This window comes from Heptranchias perlo, chromosome 3 (assembly GCF_035084215.1).
Source record: "Heptranchias perlo isolate sHepPer1 chromosome 3, sHepPer1.hap1, whole genome shotgun sequence".
Lineage (NCBI taxonomy): Eukaryota > Metazoa > Chordata > Chondrichthyes > Hexanchiformes > Hexanchidae > Heptranchias > Heptranchias perlo.
In genome coordinates, this window is record NC_090327.1 from 119,483,948 (window position 1) to 119,508,739 (window position 24,792).

The 24,792-nt window shown below is 45.2% G+C and overlaps 1 protein-coding gene across 1 annotated transcript in view; it reads left to right on the forward strand.

Moving 5' to 3' along the window:
* Window positions 1-24,792, forward strand: part of rspo2 (R-spondin 2) — a 324,393-nt gene that overhangs the window by 168,463 nt on the left and 131,138 nt on the right. The window lies entirely within an intron of this gene.

Here is a 24,792-nt window from a genome sequence, read left to right on the forward strand (position 1 = left end):
TGCGTAGTCAATTAAATACGAATGGCAGATTAAAACAGAAATCGGAATGCAAAGTTTTGATATTTAAAGGATATTGGTTGATCTCCTTTGGCTTTGGGCATGAGAAGTCAAGACCCAAGTGCACTCTTCAGGTGAAGCAGAGTTAGAGGCTGTAGAAATAATTGGACCCCAGGGTGTGCAGATGTTATAATGAGTATCTGGTCTTTTAATAGATTTGGCACTCTGTATACAGTCAGTCCAAATAACAAATCTCCATGAGCAACTCTTAGAATTACTTAAAAATATAGCTGGCAATTAGCTGGCATAGTTAGGTTCTTCAAACATTTTTCTCATTTGTAATGTGTCTTATTTGGTTGCCTTACTTTTGGTCCAAGTAGGAGAAGATGTGTTTAAACATTTCTAGTCTTTGAGACCTTCTTATCACCCCGAATATTGTTTCCCTTCGATAATGATGAGTACATGAGGGAGAAAGGAATGTGTTGATAGTGTGAGATGAAGAAAGGTGAGAGGCTGCTCGTGTGGAGCATAAACACCGGCATTGACCAGTTGGGCCGAATGGCCTGTTTCTGTGCTGTAAATTCTATGTAATTCAGTCCCCATTTTAAAGTTACACATTCTATCTTTTTTTATTTCCATTATAAATTCCTATGACAACATTTATAATGGAAGCTGCCTATGTCACGCTGTAATTACGTCCTCCTACCAGCGATAGTCAGATTCAATAAATGATTTATTTTGTCAGGTTGTCTGTCCCTCTAGGAGGTAAGGGTGCATTTTCATTGCAAAAGTGACACCTGGCTTGAATTTCTGGTCAGCAGTTGTGTGTCTTAAGTTGGGTGTATCTCACATAGGGCATGTGGCTGAGTATTGCCAGTGCTTAGTACCCATCTGACTTTAAAAACGGAATATATCCAACTCTTTCTAAAGTATAAACAGAAAATGCTGGAAACACTCAGCAGGTCAGGCAGCATCTGTGGAGAGAGAAACAAAGTTAATATTTCAGGTCGATGACCTTTCATCAGAACTGGAAGAAGTTAGAGATTTAACAGTTTATAAGCAAGTACAGAGCCAGGGAAAGGGAGGGGAGGGAGGAAAGAACAAAATAGAAGGACTGTGATAGGGTGGAGGGCAGGAGTAATTAAATGGTAAAAGGGATGATAGTGCAAGGCAAAAGGGGGTGGTGATGGGACAAGTAAAGAAACGAAAGATGGGTCCAGAGGCGGTGTAAATGGTTACAACAGAACCATTACCAGCACCTGCTGTCAGAGAAAATGGGAGCTGTTATGATCAGAAGTTGTTGAACTTGATGTTGAGGCTGGAAAGCTGTAATGTGCCGAATCAAAGTATCCTGTCTGCACCATTTATACTGTATTCTAACTGCTTCAGTAATCACTTTGGAAACTATGTAAAATCCACACCTATCTATTTGACCATAGGGGTGGGGGTTGAATGTTAAATTGGACAGAACTACAGGAATGCAAAAGTGTGAAATATCAGGATAAGCTATTAAAAGGACTGCCATTGCTGGTAATAATATGTATTACTATCTATGCAGGGTGACTAGTTTGGAGTTGGTGGGTGATGAGAGGAGAAAAGTGATAGCCTAGATCTGTTAGGAACTCATGTGTGAGACACTAAAACACAGCATTTGTGGTTTGAAATGTTTTTCTTTGTTCCGAGCGTTGACAGTACAAAGCCTTGTTGGGTGAGACCTGCTGAGATCAGTAACCATGACTGATGCCTCGGCCCATTATATGCGTCTCTGTACCCACTGTTTCTAGGACTTGACAGAACTGAACTTCATGGGGTCTTATTCCCCACCCCCATTATTACAGACCTAATGACACCTCCACAGAATGTGCATTAGTGGGACATAGTGAATATAAATAACAGCGTGGGATTTCCATGGTTACACAATTTAGCTCTGATCCAAGCAGAAAATGTGTTGAAACGCTTGTACGTTTTTTTTACTATAACTATATATGAAAGTTTTTTTCAATAGTTTGAGCAGGACCTTGTGTAGTAATTTCAATATTTCACTCCTTGGCAGGAGCTAGAGCAGGAGATTAGACCCACCAAGACATAGTTTGATAGGTGGCGTAGAAGATTTCTCGGGTTTTGGGACCTGTTCTGGAGCAGAACAAAGCTCTACCAATTTGGATGGCTTTCACCTCAACTGAGCCTGCACTAATGTCCTCATGGAGAATAAATAGGGCATTGGGGAAGATTCAAACCAGCAAGGTTGGGGCGAAAGGAAAATCCATATTTTAAAATATAAACATGGGTGCTGGAGGAAGTCCGCTGGGGTAGCGGAGGTGGCAGGTTTTACGGAAAATAAGCAAGATGGTGAATTTAAGTGGGTCCAGAAGCTAAAGGTTGGAAAGCAGTCAACCGAACACATTGTATTTATGATAGTGCCAGGAGTAAATAACAGAGAAAGATTTGCATTTATATAGCGCCTTTCATGACCTCCGGACACCCCAAAGTGCTTTACAGCCAATGAAGTACATTTGAAGTGTAGTCACTGTTGTAATGTAGGAAACATTGCAGCCAATTTGCGCACAGCAAGGTCCCACAAACAGCAATGTGATAATCTGTTTTAGTGGTGTTAGTTGAGGGATAAATATTGGCCAGGACACCAGGGAGAACACCCCTGCTCTTTTTTGAATAGTACCGTGGGATCTTTTACATCCACCTGAGAAGGCAGATGGGGCCTCGGTTTAACATCTCATCCGAAAGACGGCACTTCAAACAATGCAGCACTCTCTCAATACTGAACTGGGAGTGACAGCCTAGATTATTGGGCTTAAGTCTCTGGAGTGGGACTTGAAGCCACACCATTCTGACTCAAACTAGAGTGCTAACCACTGAGCCACGGCTGACACCCAATGGCTGGATAACAGACCAGTAGTTCTTCAGATGCTTTAAAATCCGAAGACCTATGAAGGAATCTATGAACTGACCTTATTGCCAATCTGCAAATGATGTGTTTTTGGTCACACACTTCTTCCAGCCAGAGAGACCCAGAGTGCACATCACAGCCTTGGCACTTGAAGCTCAGTTGAATGTATTTTTGTCACAGTTTTGGCAACTTTATCCAGTTGCCACATGGAACACCTCTTGGTGGGTAACACCATTATGGCAAGTTTTATTTTTTAAACCTGGCCCTACTGAGCATAAACTTGGTTTGAATTCCCTTGAGTTTAGAAGGTTGAGGGGTGAACTAATCAAAGTCTTTAAAATGAGAAAGGGATTTAATAGGGTAGATACAGAGAAACTATTTCCTCTGATGGGAGGAGTTCAGAACAAGGGGGCATAATCTTAAAATTAAAGTCAGGCAAATTAGAAGGAATAAGGAAGCACTTCTTCACACAAAGGATAGTGGAAAACTGGAACTCTCTTTTCCTAAAAGGCTGTGAATGCTGGGGGTCAATTGAAATTTCAAGATTCGGAACAGGCTCCAAGGAGTGAATGGCCTACTCCTGTTCCTGTGTGGTGAGATGCACACTTGTTGTCTAATTTGATGGTGACTGTGGAGACTTCTATACTTTAACCATTAATCTTTTGGTGGAAATGTGGGAGAAGCACGGAGGATAAGTTTTTTTCCTTTCTTCCCTTTAAAAAAAACCTCTGACTGCTTACATGAATTACAATCTAGTTGTGTAATGCTACACGATGCTATTGGATTAGTACACAATGTTGGGATATTTGTGTTTAACTGAAGATGTACTAAGGCAGTTGATAGCTCCAATCTCCCTGAAAACGTTATTTATGTATAGTGAGAATATTCTCAACACCTTTTTTGCCTCTTGGTGGTGTACTTTTCTTAATTTGAGGGGATATCTGTATGGGTTTGATTATTGCTTGTAAACTCCTAATGAGATACATCTTGGTTATGTTGGTAATTTGTTCAGTTTAAGATTTTGATCCAATCGAATCTCTAAAGTAATATGTTGGTGATACAAAAATTCTAAATTATAATGCTGTGAATAAGGTGGCTTAAAATAGCTAAGGGGCCCAGTTAGAATGTTTGCTTCATGAATGGGGATCAGTGCAGAGAATGTGAAATATATTGCCAAAAATAACCCTTGAAATATGAGGTTGTCTTAAGCAAGATTATCCTTGGAATTTATTTTTTTGATAAACTATCTCTTTTTTTCCCTAAAATCTAGTAGCATGAAATCAAATTTTAGCTTCAAGAAAAGTTGGATTGAGACAAGAAGCTAGCTCAAATAAGGATCTATTTAAACTTGTTCCAAGAATAGTTGGAGTGAGACAAGAAACCAACTTGATTTTTATGCTGTTTGATTTAAAGTTTTGAGAATGTTGATCTAAGCTTTAGATTTGGCAGTGTGCGGTTGAGATTATTACCATTCATTGATCGTCCTGTTCAGCTCCTAGGCTCTGAGGACTATGTATCAGTGCTCACTTTTAGTAATGAGACAATTGTGCATAATTACATTAAAACTGGCCAAAACTTGACAATGGATTTAAACCTGACTTTCATTCGGGGAACTTTTTCCAGTGCTCAATACAGTAAAATCTTGATGGAGGGTATACTGGGGGTATCGAGGAGGTACGAGGGTATTGAAGAGGCTCGTGGTGTACTGGGAAACATGGAGGGGGCATGCGTGGGCGTCTGAAGAAAAGGTTAATTTTTGGAATGGATTTCAGTTGTCAAGGGTGGACTACATTAAAGCATTCATTAAAGCTTGTTTGTCGGAGTTTAGCTCCCCTCTCATACATTTCAGACTGTATAACTTAAGAGTATCAATTTATACGGACATCTATAGTCCATCCTGTTTAATGGGATGTTTCATGCTTTAATTAGTTAACTAATTGGTTTTGTTTAATGATTCGCTGTAGCTAGCTGATTTTAAAGAAAATTAAGTACGACCAGACTTTTTGTCTTACCTCATGAGTGGAATAGCATTTATTGGGGACTGGTTACTAGAAAGAAAAGAAAGACTTGCATTTATACAGCACCTTTCATGACCTCAGGATGTCCCAAAGCACTTTACGGCCAATGAAGTACTTTTGAAGTGTAGTCACTGTTGTAATGTGGGAAACGCAGCAGCCAATTTGCACACTGCAAGGTCCCACAAACAGCAATTAGATAAGGACCAGGTAATCTGTTTTTAATGTTGGTTGAGTGATAAATATTGGCCAGGACCAGGGAGAACTCCCCTACTCCTTCTCGAATAGATCCACGGGATCTTTTACGTCCACTTGAGAGGGCAGAAGGGGCCTCGGTTTAACATGCCACCTGAAAGGTGGCTCCTCCGATGATCAACACCACTAAAAACTATTAATCAGTCATTTATCTTGTTGTTTGTAGGATCTTGCTCTGCACAAATTGGCTGCCGTGTTTCCCACATTACAACAGTGACTACACTTCAAGTATTTCATTGGCTGTGAAACGTTTTGGCACATCCTGAGGATGGGAAAGGTGCTGCAAAGTGTGTTTTTTTTCTAACTGTAGGTTAATAATGTAGGTAGGTTTATTGAGGCCATAAAATGGAGCTCTTGTAGAGCGATTAATTTCAGATTGTGAAAATCTGAATTTTCGTTGCACTGCGCTGTTGCAGCTATGGATTCTTAAAATCTACCCAGCGTTCAAGATCGAAAAACACTTTCAATTGTTTTCAATAAATCATGAGCTGCCAAATCTCAAGCAGAGTCCTGTTTAATATGGCACTGGTCTTCATCGCCCAAGTCTGTTTTATTTCTTAAACGTTTGACACTTGTATTTTTCTAGCGTCTCCCAGTTGGTGTTTGAGATTCTCTCTGCTGTTGGAAATTACATAATACGATCATCGATTGGATTGCACTGTGATTTGATACGTCTTGTACCAAGTTCTGGTTTTCATAATGACCGGCTTGTTTCCTCTGCTGATTTAATTTTTTAACAACGTATTGCAAAGTATGCTCCAGGCAGCAACCTTTTTCAATTTGTTTTGGGTGTTAAAAATGGTACATTTTAGTTGAATCCAGATGGATGTAGTGTTGCAGCTTTTAGCGGGCAGTACAGTGTGAGGGGATGCAGAGTCTAGCATTTATTTTCTTATTTGTTACACCTCCCACTTCTCCCCTGAGCCCACACGCATTGTTTTCTGCAATGGTTGGCGTGGAGTGGTGTTATCAGAATGGACAGTTAGCCGAGGGATTGGTTTTGCTGTCATCTGGCACGTTTAGTAGCAGTGTTACTTTGGGTGTTGGGGAAGAGAAGGAGGGAAGGATTTAACACAAAGGGGTAGAAATTGCTCGGTGCGGGAAACCAACAGTGCTCGCCGCTCCATAGATTTATACTAACCCACTAACTTACCGCGGTCTTTTTTAAAATTCATTCATGGGATGTGGGCGTCGCTGGCAAGACCAGCATTTATTATCCATCCCTAATTGCCCTTGAGAAGGTGACGGTGAGCCGCCTTCTTGAACACTGCAGTCCGTGTGGTGAAGGTTCTTTCTTCGGGCACATCCTTGAATAGGAAGCAGAGAAGAGCCTAGCATCAGCTCAAGTGAAGCTAGGATCCTGGGAGAAGTGAGACGATCACACTCTCCCTTCGATCATTCCGATCGCAGCATTTTTGACAAGCCACGTTAACTCTCTCTGCAGGTTTGATACGTTAAACCAGGAAGTGAAATGTACATCATTAAAATCAATGTAAAAACAGTTATAGAAAGCGAAGAAAGGTGGGGGTGGGGAAGAAATAATTGAATTAAATAAAAGAGACAGAAGGGAAAAGTTTTTAAAAAATCTTAATTTAAATTTTTCTTTTATTGACCAAAAACTATTAAAACAAGGAGTAATGAAACTCCACATTTTAAAAAGTTAGTTTTTAGTTGTTTGGCAGTCATTAAGACTTACTATGCTGTTAAAACTTAGTTTTGACCTGGTATTTTTAAGTGTACCTGTTTTGTGGCGATATTTGTTACTTTCCAGCTGGGCAGATGAGCAAGTTGGCGCTTTTTCAATGATTTCTCTGATTGCAGCAGGTGATATCCCTTTAATTCGAAACTGTCATATCACCGGCGAACCAGTAGGAGGAAGTTCCGGATTTCCGCGTTTCATTGCGAATGTGTAAATGCTGGAACTTGCCACTCCATTTTTTCACTAACAATGGTGAGCGCTGTTGAGCTCACCGTTATTTCACAAGCGATTTCTGCCCCAAAGCCTTGTATCTGATTTGGTTTAACTCTCTTGAAGCAGAAGTTTGATTCATTAACCCCAACGCCAGAACAAACCTAAAAGCTGTCGGTTTACCTACCAGTTAATCATGTGACTTAATTGGGTCAAAGTAGAGGTCCTGCTTCTTTTCAATGAAACACTTAAAGATAGATATATTTTACATCTCACTTAGACTGAATGAAGTAATAATGATCTTGTGACTCCGTTAAGTCTGGCCTAACTAGTTCTGTGTATTTGCAAGATAAATTTACATTTGGGAAAGAATGTGATCTTGTAATTTATTTTATAAACTATTTAGACATTGTTTTCCTGCTTTATTTACTGTGAGAGTTTAGAATTTATTTGATGTTTATCTTTTAAATACTACTGTTAACTAAATTGCATTTCAAAAGCCTGTGCTAGAATTTCTAAGGATGCAAGTTGCACTTCAAACTGTTTGTTCCCCTCTCCTCTGAACTTGTTTTCTACAGAGTAATTCTACCTTTTCATTTCTTGCAGTGTCTGTTTTCACACCTATCTATGTAGTTTTAATATTATTTGTCGGCTCATGGTCTGCAGTCTTGGGATACATTTGAGCACGGAAATGTTTCTTTTAACAGTTTGGGGTGATGCAGACATTAACATTTGTTTATCCTGCTCATTACACAAATTCCTGGTCTCTTTTTTTTTGAGAAGGTTGGAAGTGGCCACCTTTGAGTTCGATTTTGTCCTTGCCAACCCAAATAGCCCCCAGAAACACTGACTGCTGGAACAGCCCTGACCTGTGAACGCACAAAGTTACAGAGGCTTCATAACACAAGTGATTGGTGTACATATATTCCTGCACTTGGATTGGTGGAATGAAAAGCACCAGGACATGGAATTTTTACATTAAATTATTTCAAATGCACAATTTTTAAATACTTTTCTATATTTCACAATTAATAGACTTTTAATTGAAAAATGGTGATATTTGGTGACTGACCAGATCATCATTTACCCAAAAGCTACCTCAACAGTCATTCTCTTTCATCCAACCCCCCCCCTGCCAAACTTCACAAAAGGCATACTTACCTCCTCCAGACCCAGTTCACAGACACTGTACCTCATCCAACTCCCCACCCTTTCACAGAGACACTGTACCCCATCCAACTCCCCACCCTTTCACACAGACACTGTACCCCATCCAACTCCCCACCCTTTCACACACACACTGTACCCCATCCAACTCCCCACCCTCTCACACACACACTGTACCCCATCCAACTCCCCACCCTTTCACAGACACTGTACCCCATCCAACTTCCTACCCTTTCACAGACACTGTACCCCATCCAACTCCCCACCCTTTCACACAGACACTGTACCCCATCCAACTCCCCACCCTTTCACACAGACACTGTACCCCATCCAACTCCCCACCCTTTCACAGAGACACTGTACCCCATCCAACTCCCCACCCTTTCACAGAGACACTGTACCCCATCCAACTCCCCACCCTTTCACAGACACTGTACCCCATCCAACTCCCCACCCTTTCACAGACACTGTACCCCATCCAACTCCCCACCCTTTCACAGACACTGTACCCCATCCAACTCCCCACCCTTTCACAGACACTGTACCTCATCCAACTCCCCACCCTTTCACAGACACTGTACCCCATCCAACTCCCCACCCTTTCACACAGACACTGTACCTCATCCAACTCCCCACCCTTTCACACAGACACTGTACCCCATCCAACTCCCCACCCTTTCACACAGACACTGTACCCCATCCAACTCCCCACCCTTTCACACACACACTGTACCCCATCCAACTCCCCACCCTTTCACACACACACTGTACCCCATCCAACTCCCCACCCTTTCACAGACACTGTATCCCATCCAACTCCCCACCCTTTCACAGACACTGTATCCCATCCAACTCCCCACCCTTTCACAGACACTGTACCCCATCCAACTCCCCACCCTTTCACACAGACACTGTACCCCATCCAACTCCCCACCCTTTCACACAGACACTGAACCCCATCCAACTCCCCACCCTTTCACACAGACACTGTACCTCATCCAACTCCCCACCCTCTCACAGAGACACTGTACCCCATCCAACTCCCCACCCTTTCACAGACACTGTACCCCATCCAACTCCCCACCCTTTCACAGACACTGTACCCCATCCAACTCCCCACCCTTTCACAGACACTGTACCCCATCCAACTCCCCACCCTTTCACAGACACTGTACCCCATCCAACTCCCCACCCTTTCACAGACACTGTACCCCATCCAACTCCCCACCCTCTCACACAGACACTGTACCTCATCCAACTCCCCACCCTCTCACACAGACACTGTATCCCATCCAACTCCCCACCCTCTCACACAGACACTGTATCCCATCCAACTCCCCACCCTTTCACACAGACACTGTACCCCATCCAACTCCCCACCCTTTCACAGAGACACTGTACCCCATCCAAATCCCCACCCTTTCACAGACACTGTACCCCATCCAACTCCCCACCCTTTCACAGACACTGTACCCCATCCAACTCCCCACCCTTTCACACAGACACTGTACCCCATCCAACTCCCCACCCTTTCACACAGACACTGTACCCCATCCAACTCCCCACCCTTTCACAGACACTGTACCTCATCCAACTCCCCACCCTTTCACAGACACTGTACCTCATCCAACTCCCCACCCTTTCACAGACACTGTACCCCATCCAAATCCCCACCCTTTCACAGACACTGTACCCCATCCAACTCCCCACCCTTTCACAGACACTGTACCCCATCCAACTCCCCACCCTTTCACAGACACTGTACCCCATCCAACTCCCCACCCTTTCACAGACACTGTACCCCATCCAACTCCCCACCCTTTCACACAGACACTGTACCCCATCCAACTCCCCACCCTTTCACAGACACTGTACCCCATCCAACTCCCCACCCTTTCACAGACACTGTACCCCATCCAACTCCCCACCCTTTCACAGACACTGTACCCCATCCAACTCCCCACCCTTTCACAGACACTGTACCCCATCCAACTCCCCACCCTTTCACAGACACTGTACCCCATCCAACTCCCCACCCTTTCACAGACACTGTACCCCATCCAACTCCCCACCCTTTCACAGACACTGTACCCCATCCAACTCCCCACCCTTTCACAGACACTGTACCCCATCCAACTCCCCACCCTTTCACAGACACTGTACCTCATCCAACTCCCCACCCTTTCACAGACACTGTACCCCATCCAACTCCCCACCCTTTCACAGACACTGTACCCCATCCAAATCCCCACCCTTTCACAGACACTGTACCTCATCCAACTCCCCACCCTTTCACAGACACTGTACCCCATCCAACTCCCCACCCTTTCACAGACACTGTACCCCATCCAACTCCCCACCCTTTCACAGACACTGTACCCCATCCAAATCCCCACCCTTTCACAGACACTGTATCCCATCCAACTCCCCACCCTTTCACAGACACTGTATCCCATCCAACTCCCCACCCTTTCACACAGACACTGTACCCCATCCAACTCCCCACCCTTTCACACAGACACTGTACCCCATCCAACTCCCCACCCTTTCACAGACACTGTACCCCATCCAACTCCCCACCCTTTCACAGACACTGTACCCCATCCAACTCCCCACCCTTTCACAGACACTGTACCCCATCCAACTCCCCACCCTTTCACACAGACACTGTACCCCATCCAACTCCCCCCCCTTTCACACAGACACTGTACCCCATCCAACTCCCCACCCTTTCACACAGACACTGTACCCCATCCAACTCCCCACCCTTTCACAGACACTGTACCCCATCCAACTCCCCACCCTTTCACAGACACTGTACCCCATCCAACTCCCCACCCTTTCACACAGACACTGTACCCCATCCAACTCCCCACCCTTTCACAGACACTGTACCCCATCCAACTCCCCACCCTTTCACAGACACTGTACCCCATCCAACTCCCCATCCTTTCACACAGACACTGTACCCCATCCAACTCCCCATCCTTTCACACAGACACTGTACCCCATCCAACTCCCCACCCTCTCACACAGACACTGTACCCCATCCAACTCCCCACCCTCTCACACAGACACTGTACCCCATCCAACTCCCCATCCTTTCACACAGACACTGTACCCCATCCGACTCCCCACCCTTTCACAGACACTGTACCCCATCCAACTCCCCACCCTTTCACAGACACTGTACCCCATCCAACTCCCCACCCTTTCACAGACACTGTACCCCATCCAACTCCCCATCCTTTCACACAGACACTGTACCCCATCCAACTCCTCACCCTTTCACAGACACTGTACCCCATCCAACTCCCCACCCTTTCACAGACACTGTACCCCATCCAACTCCCCATCCTTTCACACAGACACTGTACCCCATCCAACTCCCCACCCTTTCACACAGACACTGTACCCCATCCAACTCCCCACCCTTTCACACAGACACTGTACCCCATCAAACTCCCCACCCTTTCACAGACACTGTACCCCATCCAACTCCCCACCCTTTCACAGACACTGTACCCCATCCAACTCCCCACCCTTTCACAGACACTGTACCCCATCCAACTCCCCACCCTCTCACAGACACTGTACCCCATCCAACTCCCCACCCTTTCACACAGACACTGTACCCCATCCAACTCCCCACCCTTTCACAGAGACACTGTACCCCATCCCACTCCCCACCCTTTCACAGACACTGTACCTCATCCAACTCCCCACCCTTTCACACAGACACTGTACCCCATCCAACTCCCCACCCTCTCACACACACACACTGTACCCCATCCAACTCCCCACCCTCTCACACAGACACTGTACCCCATCCAACTCCCCACCCTCTCACACAGACACTGTACCCCATCCAACTCCCCACCCTTTCACAGAAACACTGTACCCCATCCAACTCCCCACCCTTTCACAGAGACACTGTACCCCATCCAACTCCCCACCCTTTCACACAGACACTGTACCCCATCCAACTCCCCACCCTTTCACAGACACTGTACCCCATCCAACTCCCCACCCTTTCACAGACACTGTACCCCATCCAACTCCCCACCCTTTCACAGACACTGTACCCCATCCAACTCCCCACCCTTTCACACAGACACTGTACCCCATCCAACTCCCCACCCTTTCACAGAGACACTGCACCCCATCCAACTCCCCACCCTTTCACAGAGACACTGCACCCCATCCAACTCCCCACCCTTTCACACAGACACTGTACCCCATCCAACTCCCCACCCTTTCACAGAGACACTGTACCCCATCCAACTCCCCACCCTTTCACAGACACTGTACCTCATCCAACTCCCCACCCTTTCACACAGACACTGTACCCCATCCAACTCCCCACCCTTTCACAGAGACACTGTATCCCATCCAACTCCCCACCCTTTCACACAGACACTGTACCCCATCCAACTCCCCACCCTCTCACACAGACACTGTACCCCATCCAACTCCCCACCCTTTCACAGAGACACTGTACCCCATCCAACTCCCCACCCTTTCACACAGACACTGTACCCCATCCAACTCCCCACCCTTTCACAGAGACACTGTACCCCATACAAATCCCCACCCTTTCACACAGACACTGTACCCCATCCAACTCCCCACCCTTTCACAGACACTGTACCCCATCCAACTCCCCACCCTTTCACAGACACTGTACCCCATCCAACTCCCCACCCTTTCACACAGACACTGTACCCCATCCAACTCCCCACCCTTTCACAGAGACACTGTAGCCGATCCAACTCCCCACCCTTTCACAGAGACACTGTACCCCATACAAATCCCCACCCTTTCACACAGACACTGTACCCCATCCAACTCCCCACCCTTTCACACAGACACTGTACCCCATCCAACTCCCCACCCTTTCACAGACACTGTACCCCATCCAACTCCCCACCCTTTCACAGACACTGTACCCCATCCAACTCCCCACCCTTTCACAGACACTGTACCCCATCCAACTCCCCACCCTTTCACAGAGACACTGAACCCCATCCAACTCCCCACCCTTGCACAGAGACACTGAACCCCATCCAACTCCCCACCCTTGCACAGAGACACTGAACCCCATCCAACTCCCCACCCTTGCACAGAGACACACTCGTATCCAACCTTCTCACTTCATACTGGCTCTCTTCTCCCTCTCCTTCATCAATGTAACCTGGCACTCTACTCGCTCGACAACCCAGTTAACCTGGTGCTCTACTTCCACTCTCCCACATTTTAGTGTGGCACTCTTCTTTGCCCTAAAGACCGCCTACTTGCACCTCTGTAATATCGCCTGTCTCCACACCTATCTCAGTCCATCTGCAGCTGAAACCCTCATCCATGCCTTTGTTGCCTCCAGACTTCACTATTCCAATGCTCTCCTGGTCGGCCTCCCATCTTCCACCCTTCATAAAGCTCATACAATACTCTGCTGCCCGTCTACTAACTTGCACCAAGTCCCGTTCACCCATCACTCCTGTGCTCACTGACTTACATTTGCTCCTGCTCCACCAACGCCTGAATTTTTCCCGATGGCTGGGGAGTCCAGAACCAGGGGTTACAGTCTCAGGATACGGGGTATGCCATTTAGAACCGAGATGAGGAGAAATTTCTTCACTCAGAGGGTGGTGAACCTGTGGAATTCTCTACCACAGAAGGCAGTGGAGGCCATGTCATTAGATGTATTCAAGAAGGAGATCGATATATTTCTTAATGCTAAAGGGATCAAGGTATATGGGGAAAAAGCAGGAACAGGGCACTGAGTTAGACGATCAGCCATGATCATTTTGAATGGCGGAGCAGGCCCGAAGGGCTGAATGGCCTACTCTTGCTCCTATTTTCTATGTTTCTTTGTTTCTGTGATTTTAAAATTCTCATCTTTTTTTCAAATCCCTCCATGTCCTCGCCTCTCACTATATCCTCCAGCCCTACAACACTCAGAGATCTCTGCGTTCCTCCAACTCTGACCTCTTGTGCTTCTCCTACTCCCTTCACTCCACCGTTGGCAGCCGTGTCTTCGGCTGCCTAGACCCTAAGCTCCTAAACTCTGGAATTCCCTCCCTAAACCTCTCCGCCTCTCTACCTCTCTCCTCCTTTAACACCCTCCTTAAAACCTACCTCTTTGACCAAGCTTTTAATCACCCGTCTTAATATCTCCTTCTTTAGCTCGTGTCAATTTTTGTCTAATTACGCTTCTGTGAAGCGCCTTGGGAGGTTTTCCTACGCAAAAGACGCTCTATAAATGCGAGTAGTATGTGGTCACTCTTCCCCACTCCCTCTGCTGGTACTGTTCTTTCCCTTGCTCCTCCTCCCCTTCTCACCTAAAGGCAGTGAATCTTGCTAGGATCCGGTTCCACAAATACTGCTCTCAAATCCTTCATTCTTTGGGTGTAAGCCTTGGCAATACCTGTCAGCAGTCTGAACATGGGAGCATCGCAGTAGAGTCTGTTCCAATCCTTGGCTCTGGGAAACTAATTGTGGCTCATTAAGCCTCCTAGCTAAGAGGAGTTAATGTACTACTAGGAATTGTGTATTCCACTATTACATGATGTACATTTTGGTCAGGAGACCCTTTGCTATGGTTTGTAGATGTTGTTTTGTCGTCTTCCCAATTTTAAATATGTCTACTTTTTTTTTGCAATGAATTTGACCTCTTTTAATTCGACACAAATCTCCCCACAAACTATTTTTAAAGATTAAATAGTTTAAGATGATTAAATCTTAAAACATTCTTAAAAAAACTGTGTAGAAATTTGATCCAGCGAGTCTTTATTAAAATGTATAAGGTGGGGATGTTGGAGATTTATAGCTTAGTATAAATGAAAAATTTGGAGGGGAATTTTGGCAGCTATGAGTTTGGAAACAATTTTGAAGTGTGGGTTCCTGCTGAGCACTGGTGGTGAATGGAAAGTACAGAGTTTGTTTGTTTTGTTATAAAAACGGTACCAGGAGTTATTGCAGATTGACACTAGTGGTTTCATTTTCAAATACATTCATTATGCTGCATGTGTTGATTATTCAAAATTTATATAGACTAGTTCAGTTTTGCTGAAACGGGATTGCTCTACCAGGAGTTACATCGAGTGTACAGCATAGAAACAGGCCATTCGGCCCAACTGGCCTATGCCGGCATTTATGCTCTGCATAAGCCTCTTCCCTTCCTACTTCATCGAACCCTATCAGCATATCCTTCCATTCCTTTCTCCCTCATATGTTTATCTAGCTTCCCCTTAAATGCATCTATGCTATTTGCCTCAACTACTCCTTGTGGTAGCGTGGACCATATTGTTACCACTCTTTGAGTAAAGAAGTTTCTCCTGAATTCCCTATTGGATTTATTAATGACTGTCTTATTTTGATGACCTCTAGTTTTGGACTCCCCCACAAGTGGAAACATTTTTTCTACATCTGCCCTATCAAACCCTTTCATAATGTTGAAGACCCCTGTCAGGTCACCCCTCAGTCTTCTCTTTTCTAGAGAAAAGAGCCCCAGCCTGATCAGCCTTTACTGATAAGTATAACAGTTCTGGTATCATCCTTGTGAATCATTTTTGCACCTTCTCCAGTGCCTCGATATCCTTTTTATAATATGGAGATCAGAACTGTGCACAATACTCCAAGTGTGGTCTAATCAAGGTTGTTTATAAGTTTACCATAACATGTGTTGTTTTGAGGAGGGGACATGGAAAGAATAATTTTGTCATTTTGTACAAATGGCCTCGTCCAGCTCTTGGAGCAAGGCTTGTGACCAGGTCCCGAAGCAGGTACACAATTTTGGACAGTTGAGCTGACCAATCTGATGATTCAATAGGAAGTTTTCTGAGATGGTGATTCTACACTTTATAGATAACAAAAAACTCTTCCCCTCCAAAAAAAACTACTCTTATGAGTTTCTTTTGTGTAATTCTGATTGGGCCATGGCTAGTTCAGTTAATTGTGGCTGACAAAATCACCCAGGTTTAGGTCTAAACCAAACTAGCAATATGATTGCAGTCCATGTCGTATACATTGACTTGAATAGAACGAGGAGGCTTTGTTTTTTTACACTATTTCTGAAGGAGAAACCCAATATATAAAAGTCAAAACAGGAATGCGTGTTTTTTGAGGGGTGTCAATCAGAGGGCTGATTTTTTTTTAGTTTGCTCATTTTACATCTGTATGAGCCTCAAAACCTTTATCAATCAGCAACAGCACAGGCTCTCCTGCACTTGTTCCTCTTTCTTCAAAACAATACGCCTTAATTCCAACTCTTGACTAATGCTTCTGCTTCACTAATGTGAACCATTTTCTGGTTAGCCACGTGGTCATTTGTTCTTGTGATCTTTAAATGAAACTGGTAACTTAATGCTAGATTATGAGTAATTTTTGGGCTTGGCCTCATACCTACTTGGAACTGAGTTGGACCTATCTCAGTTGACTTTACTTGAAATCCTTCCAGTCAACAGAGGGGACCCTTTTGTCCTTGGCCAAGGTTGGATACAAATTCAGATCCCAGAGACGCAGGGGTAACGTACTGATCTGCTGTGTAACTCAACCCGTTGTCGGAATGTGCTGTTTCTCTCTCGCATGCAGTGTAGATTAGTAAATACAGATGTGTTTTTCACGGGTTGCATTTGTTTAGAGTCAGAATTTCTACAAAGGCTATTGGCTGACTCTTATTTTTAATACTTTTATACTGCATCCAGATTGGGTCTCGAGGATGAAACCAGTACAACCAAGATGCATCTAGTTAAAAAAAACCCTTGAACAAAGAGGTCATGATGAACCTATTAAAAAAACCTTAAGATGTCAGTAAGAGGACTGTGAGCAGTTTTGGGCTCCACTCTATAGGAAGGATATTGACATTTTAGAGGATACAATGCAGATTCACTTGAATGCTGCCTGGTGTGAGGAATTACAAGAAAGACTTGAAACAGTGGAGCTTTTTTGTTAGAACAACACAGGTTGTGGAGGGATATAATAGAAGTATTTATAATTATGAAAAGATGGGATAGGGTAGATAGATGCAGACTGTTTTGGGTAATTGAGGGATCTAGAATGAAGGCTGTAGATGCTTGATTAAATGTAAGAGATTTAGAACAAAGGAGAAACCTCTTCACTCAGAGAGTTGGGAGGCTGTGGAATTCACTTCCAAAGTTAGTGGTTGAGGCAGAAACTGTATCAATATTCAAGATTAGATTGGATAGGTGGATGAAGGGATATGGAAACAGGGAGGGTAAATGTGATTAGGACCGTCTGCTCGCATGTAGGATAAACACAGACATGGACTGGTTGGGCTTGTTTCCGTGATGCAGCTTCTATGTATCTATGTATGATGTCCATAAGTCAGTCAACCAGGACCAATGTGAAGTGAATACGGAAGCCCAGGTATTGGTTTAACCTTTTGCACTTGTTACGTATTGAAATTGGTTGAGTGTGTAGTTCCACTCGTGAGACCTCCTAGACCTGGGGGTGCACATACACAAATCTCTGAAGGTGGCAGGACAAGTTGAGAAGGCTGTTAAAAAAGCATATGGGATCCTGGGCTTTGATTTTGGGGCACAGAGTATAAAAGCATGGAAGCTGTGCTAAATCCTTATAAAACACTGATTAGGCCTCAGCTGGAGTATTGTGTTGAATTGGGCACTACACTTTAGGAAGGACATAAGGGCCATAGAGAGGATGCAGAAGAGATTTACTAGAATGGTACCAGGATGAGGGACTTCAGTTATGTGGAGAGATTGGAGAAGCTGGGTTTGTTCTCCTTAGAGCAGAGAGGTTAAGAGGAAATTTGATAGAGGTGTTCAAAATCATGTAGGGTTTTGATAGAATAAATAAGGAGAAACTGTTTCCAATGGCAGAAGGGTCAGTAACCAGAGGGCACAGATTTAAGGTGATTGGCAAAAGAACCAGAGGTGACACGAAGAAACATGGATGGGCTGAATGACCTCCTTCTGTGCTGTATCATATCCAGCATTGTTTGAGTGAACACTAGCCAAATGGATCTTTAAATGCCTATCGCCTTAAGAAAGGATCTGTAATCAACGCAAAACGTCCATCCTTGACTTTAACTAGCGCATCAATAATGGAGATCACATGGTTTTGGGTGGGGTGGGGAATGTATATATTATGATACACAAGGGCCTAAATTTTAACTCTAATCAGGGTAGACAGTGGGGGGTGGGGGTGGAGTTCCTGACGAGAAACCCGGAAGTATGGCTTTCCTGGACGTCCTTATGATTTTGACGTAAGGACGTAATTTTTTTTGATGGTTTCCTGCCCAACTGGTCAGCCTGATTGACAGACTGGCCTCAGTCAGATGGGAGAATAGGAAGGAACAGGATGTGAGAAGTGCTGCTGATGGCCCACAGTGCTTCGTGGATGCCCAGTTTTGAGCTGCTAGATCTGTTCTGAATCTATCCCATTTAGCATGGTGATAGTGCCACACAACACGTTGGATGGTGTCCTCAGTGCGAAGACGGGACTTCGTCTCCACGAGGACTGTGCGGTGGTCACTCCTACCAGTATTGTCATAGACAGATGCATCTGTGACTGGTAGATTGGGGAGGACGAGGTCAAGTAAGTTTTTCCCTCGTGTTGGTTCGCTCACCACCTGCCGCAGGCCCAGTCTGGCAGCTATGTCCTTCAGGACTCGGCCAGCTCGGTCAGTAGTGGTGCTACCGAGCCACTCTTGGTGATGGACATTGAAGTCCCCCACCCAGAGTACATTCTGTGCCCTTTCTACCCTCAGTGCTTCCTCCAAGGGATGCTCAACATGGAGGAGGACTGATTCATCATCTGAGGGAGGACAGTAGGTGGTAATCAGCAGGAGGTTTCCTTGCCCACGTTTGACCTGATCCCATGAGGTTTCATGGGGTCCGGAGTCAATGTTGAGGACTCCCAGGGCCACTCCCTCCTGACTGTACCACCACCTCTGGTGGGTCTGTCCTGCCGGTGGGACAGGACATACCCAGGGATGGTGATGGAAGAGTCTGGGACGTTGGCTGAAAGGTATGATTCTGTGAGTATGGCTATGTCAGGCTGTTGCTTGACTAGACTGTGGGACAGCTCTCCCAATTTTGGCACAAGTCCCCAGATGCTCGTGAGGAGGACTTTGCAGGGTCAGCTGGGCTTGGTTTGCCTTTGTCATGTCTGGTGCCTAGTGGTGTGACTCCGGTTGGGAGTCATCGGGAGGGCCAGGAGTCACCAGAGGTTGGGCTCGGGAGTTATCGGGGTTGGGATTGGAGATCATGTGGGGAGAGGGTTGGAGAACGTGGTGAGAGGGTCGGAGATCGTGTAGGGGTCAGAGATCGTGGGGAGGTCGTAGATCATGGGGCGGTCGTAGATCGTGGGGGGGTCGTAGATCATGGGGCGGTCGTAGATCGTGGGGAGGTCGTAGATCATGGGGCGGTCGTAGATCGTGGGGGGGTCGTAGATCATGGGGTGGTCGTAGATCGTGGGGGGAGTTGTTGATCATGGGGTTGGGTCATAGATTGTAGGGGGGGGTCATTGCAGGTAGGCTTGTTGGGCATGAGGGAAGCCCTATTGCTCCTCTGGGCCCACGAGCTATGCTATAAAGGCATTTACCTGCAGTTTCGGGCCTTGTCGTCTCCTCTCATTTGGTGTGAAGCAGAAGGCCCGGGAATCCCGGCCCCCCGCAGCTTCCTTGAAAGCTTCTAGTGACTGACCCGCCTCCTGAGAGCAGGTTGGTTGCCCGTCCCTCGTCCCACCTCCATCAAAACCAGAAATGGGCGGGTTGGGGGCGGGTTTTCGATTTTTAAAATTTTTACTGCCCCCCCACCCGTCCCCAACCCACCTGTTTTTCAGAGTTAAAATCATGCCCGAAGTTTCACAATTGCGTGGGACAGGCTGGATGGGATATTTCCTGTTCGTCATTGTTCATATGTTTGCAATGCCACACTTTCTGTGTTAGCAGGCCCCCAGAAAGAAGTGCTTTTTTTGCTGTGACCTCTGTAGACTTATAGGGACCTGAAGGATGTCCTGGAGAGGACTAACTGGTCCAATAAAAAGCCACAGCAAAACCAAATCCAGTTGACCTCTTCTACTGTACCATTTACTTCAGAGCCCTATTAATAGCAGTGCTGTAAGCCGACTCCACATTGCTTAAGCCAGCACAACCATCTCAAGGTACCTTTTCTTGTAGTACTGTTGGAGACTGCTGGAGCAGCAATGTCCAAACTGCAGCCAGCTGTGCATTTATTCTGCGTGGGCGGAGTGCTCTCCATTTGTGTAAGGCAGCATGGCACACCTTCCCTATGGAGGGTATTTGAGAAATGGACTCGAGAGGCGACCATATTGTTGGACGGAGAAGGGGGGAATTAAGGGTGGAGGCAATGTTGTGAAGATGGAAGCCAGTGATCTTGATGAGAGATAGGATGATGGGATTTGAAGCTCTACTCTGGGTCGAACAGGAGCACATAATCTAGGCTGATACTCCAATGGAGTGCTGCAGTGTCGGAGGTGCTGACTTTTGGGTGAGACTTTTAACCGAGGCCCCGTCTGCCCTCTTGGGTGGACATGATGTGGAGATGCCGGTGATGGACTGGGGTTGACAATTGTAAACAATTTTACAACACCAAGTTATAGTCCAGCAATTTTATTTTAAATTCACAAGCTTTCGGAGGCTACCTCCTTCCTCAGGTGAACGATGTGGAAACTCTTGGGTGGATACAGCACTATTCGAAGAAAAGCAGTGGCGTTCTCCCCGATGTCCTGGCCAATATTTATCCTTCAACCAACATCACTCAAACACATTACTTGGCCGTTATCACATTGCTGTTTGTGGGACCTTGCTGCGCGCAAATTGGCTCTTGTGCTTCCTACATTACAACAGTGACTACCCTTCAAAAGTACTTCATTGGCTGTAAAGGGCTTTGGGACATCCTGAGGTCTTGAAAGGCGCGATTTAAATGCAAGTTCTTTATTGTACTCTGAGTGAGCAGTCAGGGAAGGGGCTGGAGTCAGTGCAGAACTTTTGGTGAAAATAATTGCTTTGGTCTTTACGAGAAGAAGGAACTACTCACAATGTTGGCGAGCACTGGGGCCAGGATTGCTAGTTGAGGGGACGGGAGTTGGTGGGAAGGCCAGATGGTGGGTCTCAAATAGGCCTGGAGAGGAGAGAAACTGCAGAGTGATGGGCTGGGGAAGTGGGGAAGAAGTTGGCAGCTGTGCAGATGAGCTCCATCTTTGAAACAAAGCCCATGGTTTTCACGCACTTGATTGTTGATGGAGATGTGGAGAAAGGGGTTTCAAGGGGCAATTTCTCATGGAGAAAATGAGTGGTGGATTACCCTTAGCGATTGGGATGCTCTTGAAAGAGTAGAAGAATTTGGCTATGGAAAGGGAGGCACAGTAATCACAGTTGAACCAGATCTGTGCAGGAGAACCAAGGTAGCAGTCTTCATATGTGAGTTGCCAACTTCACGCCCTAAAGTCTAATGTGAAAGGTGAGTTGTGCTGATGGGAGATTCTGGGTTGCCTAATGGAATGTCACTGAGACAGTTTAAAAGTTCACAGTGCCTCTCCTGCTTTTTACTCGGAAGGTTTTTAAGCCATCACTGTTGATCATCTTCCTCCCCCATCTCCCGTCTTCAGTTTCTGTTCCCATCATCCTGCAGCTTCTGCAGATCAGTCCCACGTTGACCACTCTCTGTGCTGCAGTTTTGTTGGCAAGCGATTGCTCTTGCCAGAGCTTCAAGATGGTTTCAATGCCTCAGGTCATGTGATGTTACATAGAATGCACAGCACAGAAACAGGCCATTCGGCCCAACTGGTCTGTGTCAGTGTTTATGTTTCACACGAGCCTCCTCCCTCCCCACTTCATCTAACCCCATCAGCATATCCTTCTATTCTTTTCTCCTTCATGTGTTTATTTAGCTTCCCCTTAAATGCTAGTCGCCTCAACCACTCCTTGTGGTAGCGAGTTCCACATTTAAGCCACTCTCTGGATAAAAAAGTTCATGTTGACGATTATTTCATTAAGACCACTGTTTTAAGTCACTGTTCAAATAATAAGTTCCATGGAGTTCTGTTGGATATACTACATTTCCATTTTTGGCAGTCTGAAGCCGATGTCTTGTTGGAAGTTTGTTTTAGTATGAGGGGATAAAAGAAATTGTTAATTTTTTACTGCCCACAAAGGAGACCACACTGTTGGACTAGTGCTGTACTTCCAATGGTGAAGTAAGTTCAAGTGCTGTGGAATACCAACTAGAGAAATTTAGCAAGGCTGCAATGTTTTTATTTGTCCTCAAGATGCGGGTGTTGCTGGCAAGGCTGGCATTTATTGCCCATCCCGAGTTGCTAAGAAGGATGTGATGGGCCTTCTCCTTGAACCAAGCACTCCAGCGCAGGGGTGAAAATTCCTTCATGCCCCTAAGGAGCCTTGTACATGATGGAACGATTTTGAGGGGAATGCTGCTTTTGGATGTTTTTTTCCCCCTCAGAAAGGAAAAAGCTTATTTTGAATACTTTTTAAAAAATTTTCACAAAGTTTTTTTATGGTAGTCTCTTGAAGTTTTTTTATAACAAAGAGGCACCCAGGCAAAGGGTGGTTAATATGCTAATCAGAAGCTGCTTCACCCAGAGACTAAGCAGTAAGTGATTCATTAGTTTATTTGGATATTCAGAAAGATAGCTTTCATTCCATTTGTGTTGAAAAACCCTTTGATCTCTGTCTGTCAGTCTGAGAGGCACTGTTTTTTTTTGAACAACTTGCATTTATATAGCGCCTTTCATGACCTCAAGTCGTCCCAAAGCATTTTACAGTGAATGAAGTACTTTTAAAGTTCCACGCCAGAGATTTGAGTATGTAATCCAGGCTGATATTCCAGTGCAGCACTGAGGGAGTGCTGCGCTGTTGAAGGTGCAGTCTTTCAGATGAGATGCTAAACTGAGGCCCCATCTGCCCTCAGGTGAACGTAAAAGATTGCACGGCACTATTTGAGTAACAGGGGAGTTCTCCCTGATGTCCTGGCCAATATTTATCCTTCAACCAACATCACTACAACAGATTATCTGGTCATTACCATAATACTGTTCGTGGGACCTTGCTGTGCTCAAATTGGCTGCTGTGTTTCCTACATTACAACAGTGACTACACTTCATATGTACTTCATTGGCTGTAAAGCACCTTGAGGTGTCCTGAGGTAGTGAAAGATGCTGTATAAATACAAGTGTTTCTTTCTCAAAAATGCCTCACATTTACTCTTTCTAGAAGTGTCTTGAATAACTATCTTTCTTTTATATGGTTCTGAGTTTAAAACCAGTCCATTGAGTTTATCAGTAGTGTTACAGCAAGGGCAATTTGTGAAAGAGTTGATATTGAATGTATCCAATGGATTCGAGTAGCTGCCAGTAGCAAAGTGGTGCTTAAATGAGTATAATTTAAGCCAGTGGGTCCCCCCGATGCACTCTTCTGGCTCAGACTGGCGTCGATGGAGACTTGTTACCAATCATTCGGCATGGAGAGGCCTCTTCTGGTGTAAAAGCAAATCCCCACCCCAACAGAAAATACTTGATAAACTCTACAAAATGCCTATATTTCTGCAGCAGAAATAAAATTCAGAATACTATGGCAATTCAGTCTCTTTGAGAGAGGAGGGTGAAAAAAGGGCAGAAAGAGTCTAAAGAACACACTTCATTAAACCTACATAGTGATCGACATGACTTGCTAATGTGATTTTTATCCATCGGTAGTGATTTAATAGTGAGATACTTGTCTGCATTGTGGCCTCATTACAAAATGAGTTCTACTTGATGATCAGGACAGGATTGGGAACATGATTTACAAAGAATTACATCAAATCTACAACACAGCAAGTTCCACATTCTCACCGTTCTCTGTGTAAATAAATTCCTCCTAAATTCTTTATTCGATCTGTTAGTGACTATCTTATATTTTTGCCCCTTATTCTGGACTCACCCAAAAGTGCAAACAATTTCTCCACATCCAACCTATCAAACCCCTTCATAATTTTAAAGACCTCTATCAAGTCTTCTCTTTTCCAGAGATAGTTGCATCGTCTCAATTCTGGTAACACCACCTGCATGTTACTCTCACACACCATCCCGACTTGGAAATATATCGCCGTTCCTTCATCGTCGCTGGGTCAAAATCCTGGAACTCCCTTCCTAACAGCACTGTGGGAGAACCGTCACCACACAGACTGTACCGGTTCAAGAAGGCGGCTCACCACCACCTTCTCAAGGGCAACTAGGGATGGGCAATAAAATGCTGGCCTTACCAGCGACGCCCACATCCCATGAACGAATAATAAAAAAAAGTCCTTGTAAATCTTTTCGGCATTTTCTCCAGTGCTTCAATATCCAACCTTTGTAGTATGGAGACCAGAACTGGGGCTGTGCATTGGCCACTCATGAATCAAAAGTTTGATATTATTTTAATATAAGGGCTATCGGCCTGATTCTTTTATTTTCTTCCCCAACCCCAAGTCTGCCAGAAGCATATCTGCACATCAACTACTAGAGACGTTAATTCTGACTGGTGAATATTAAAAATGAAT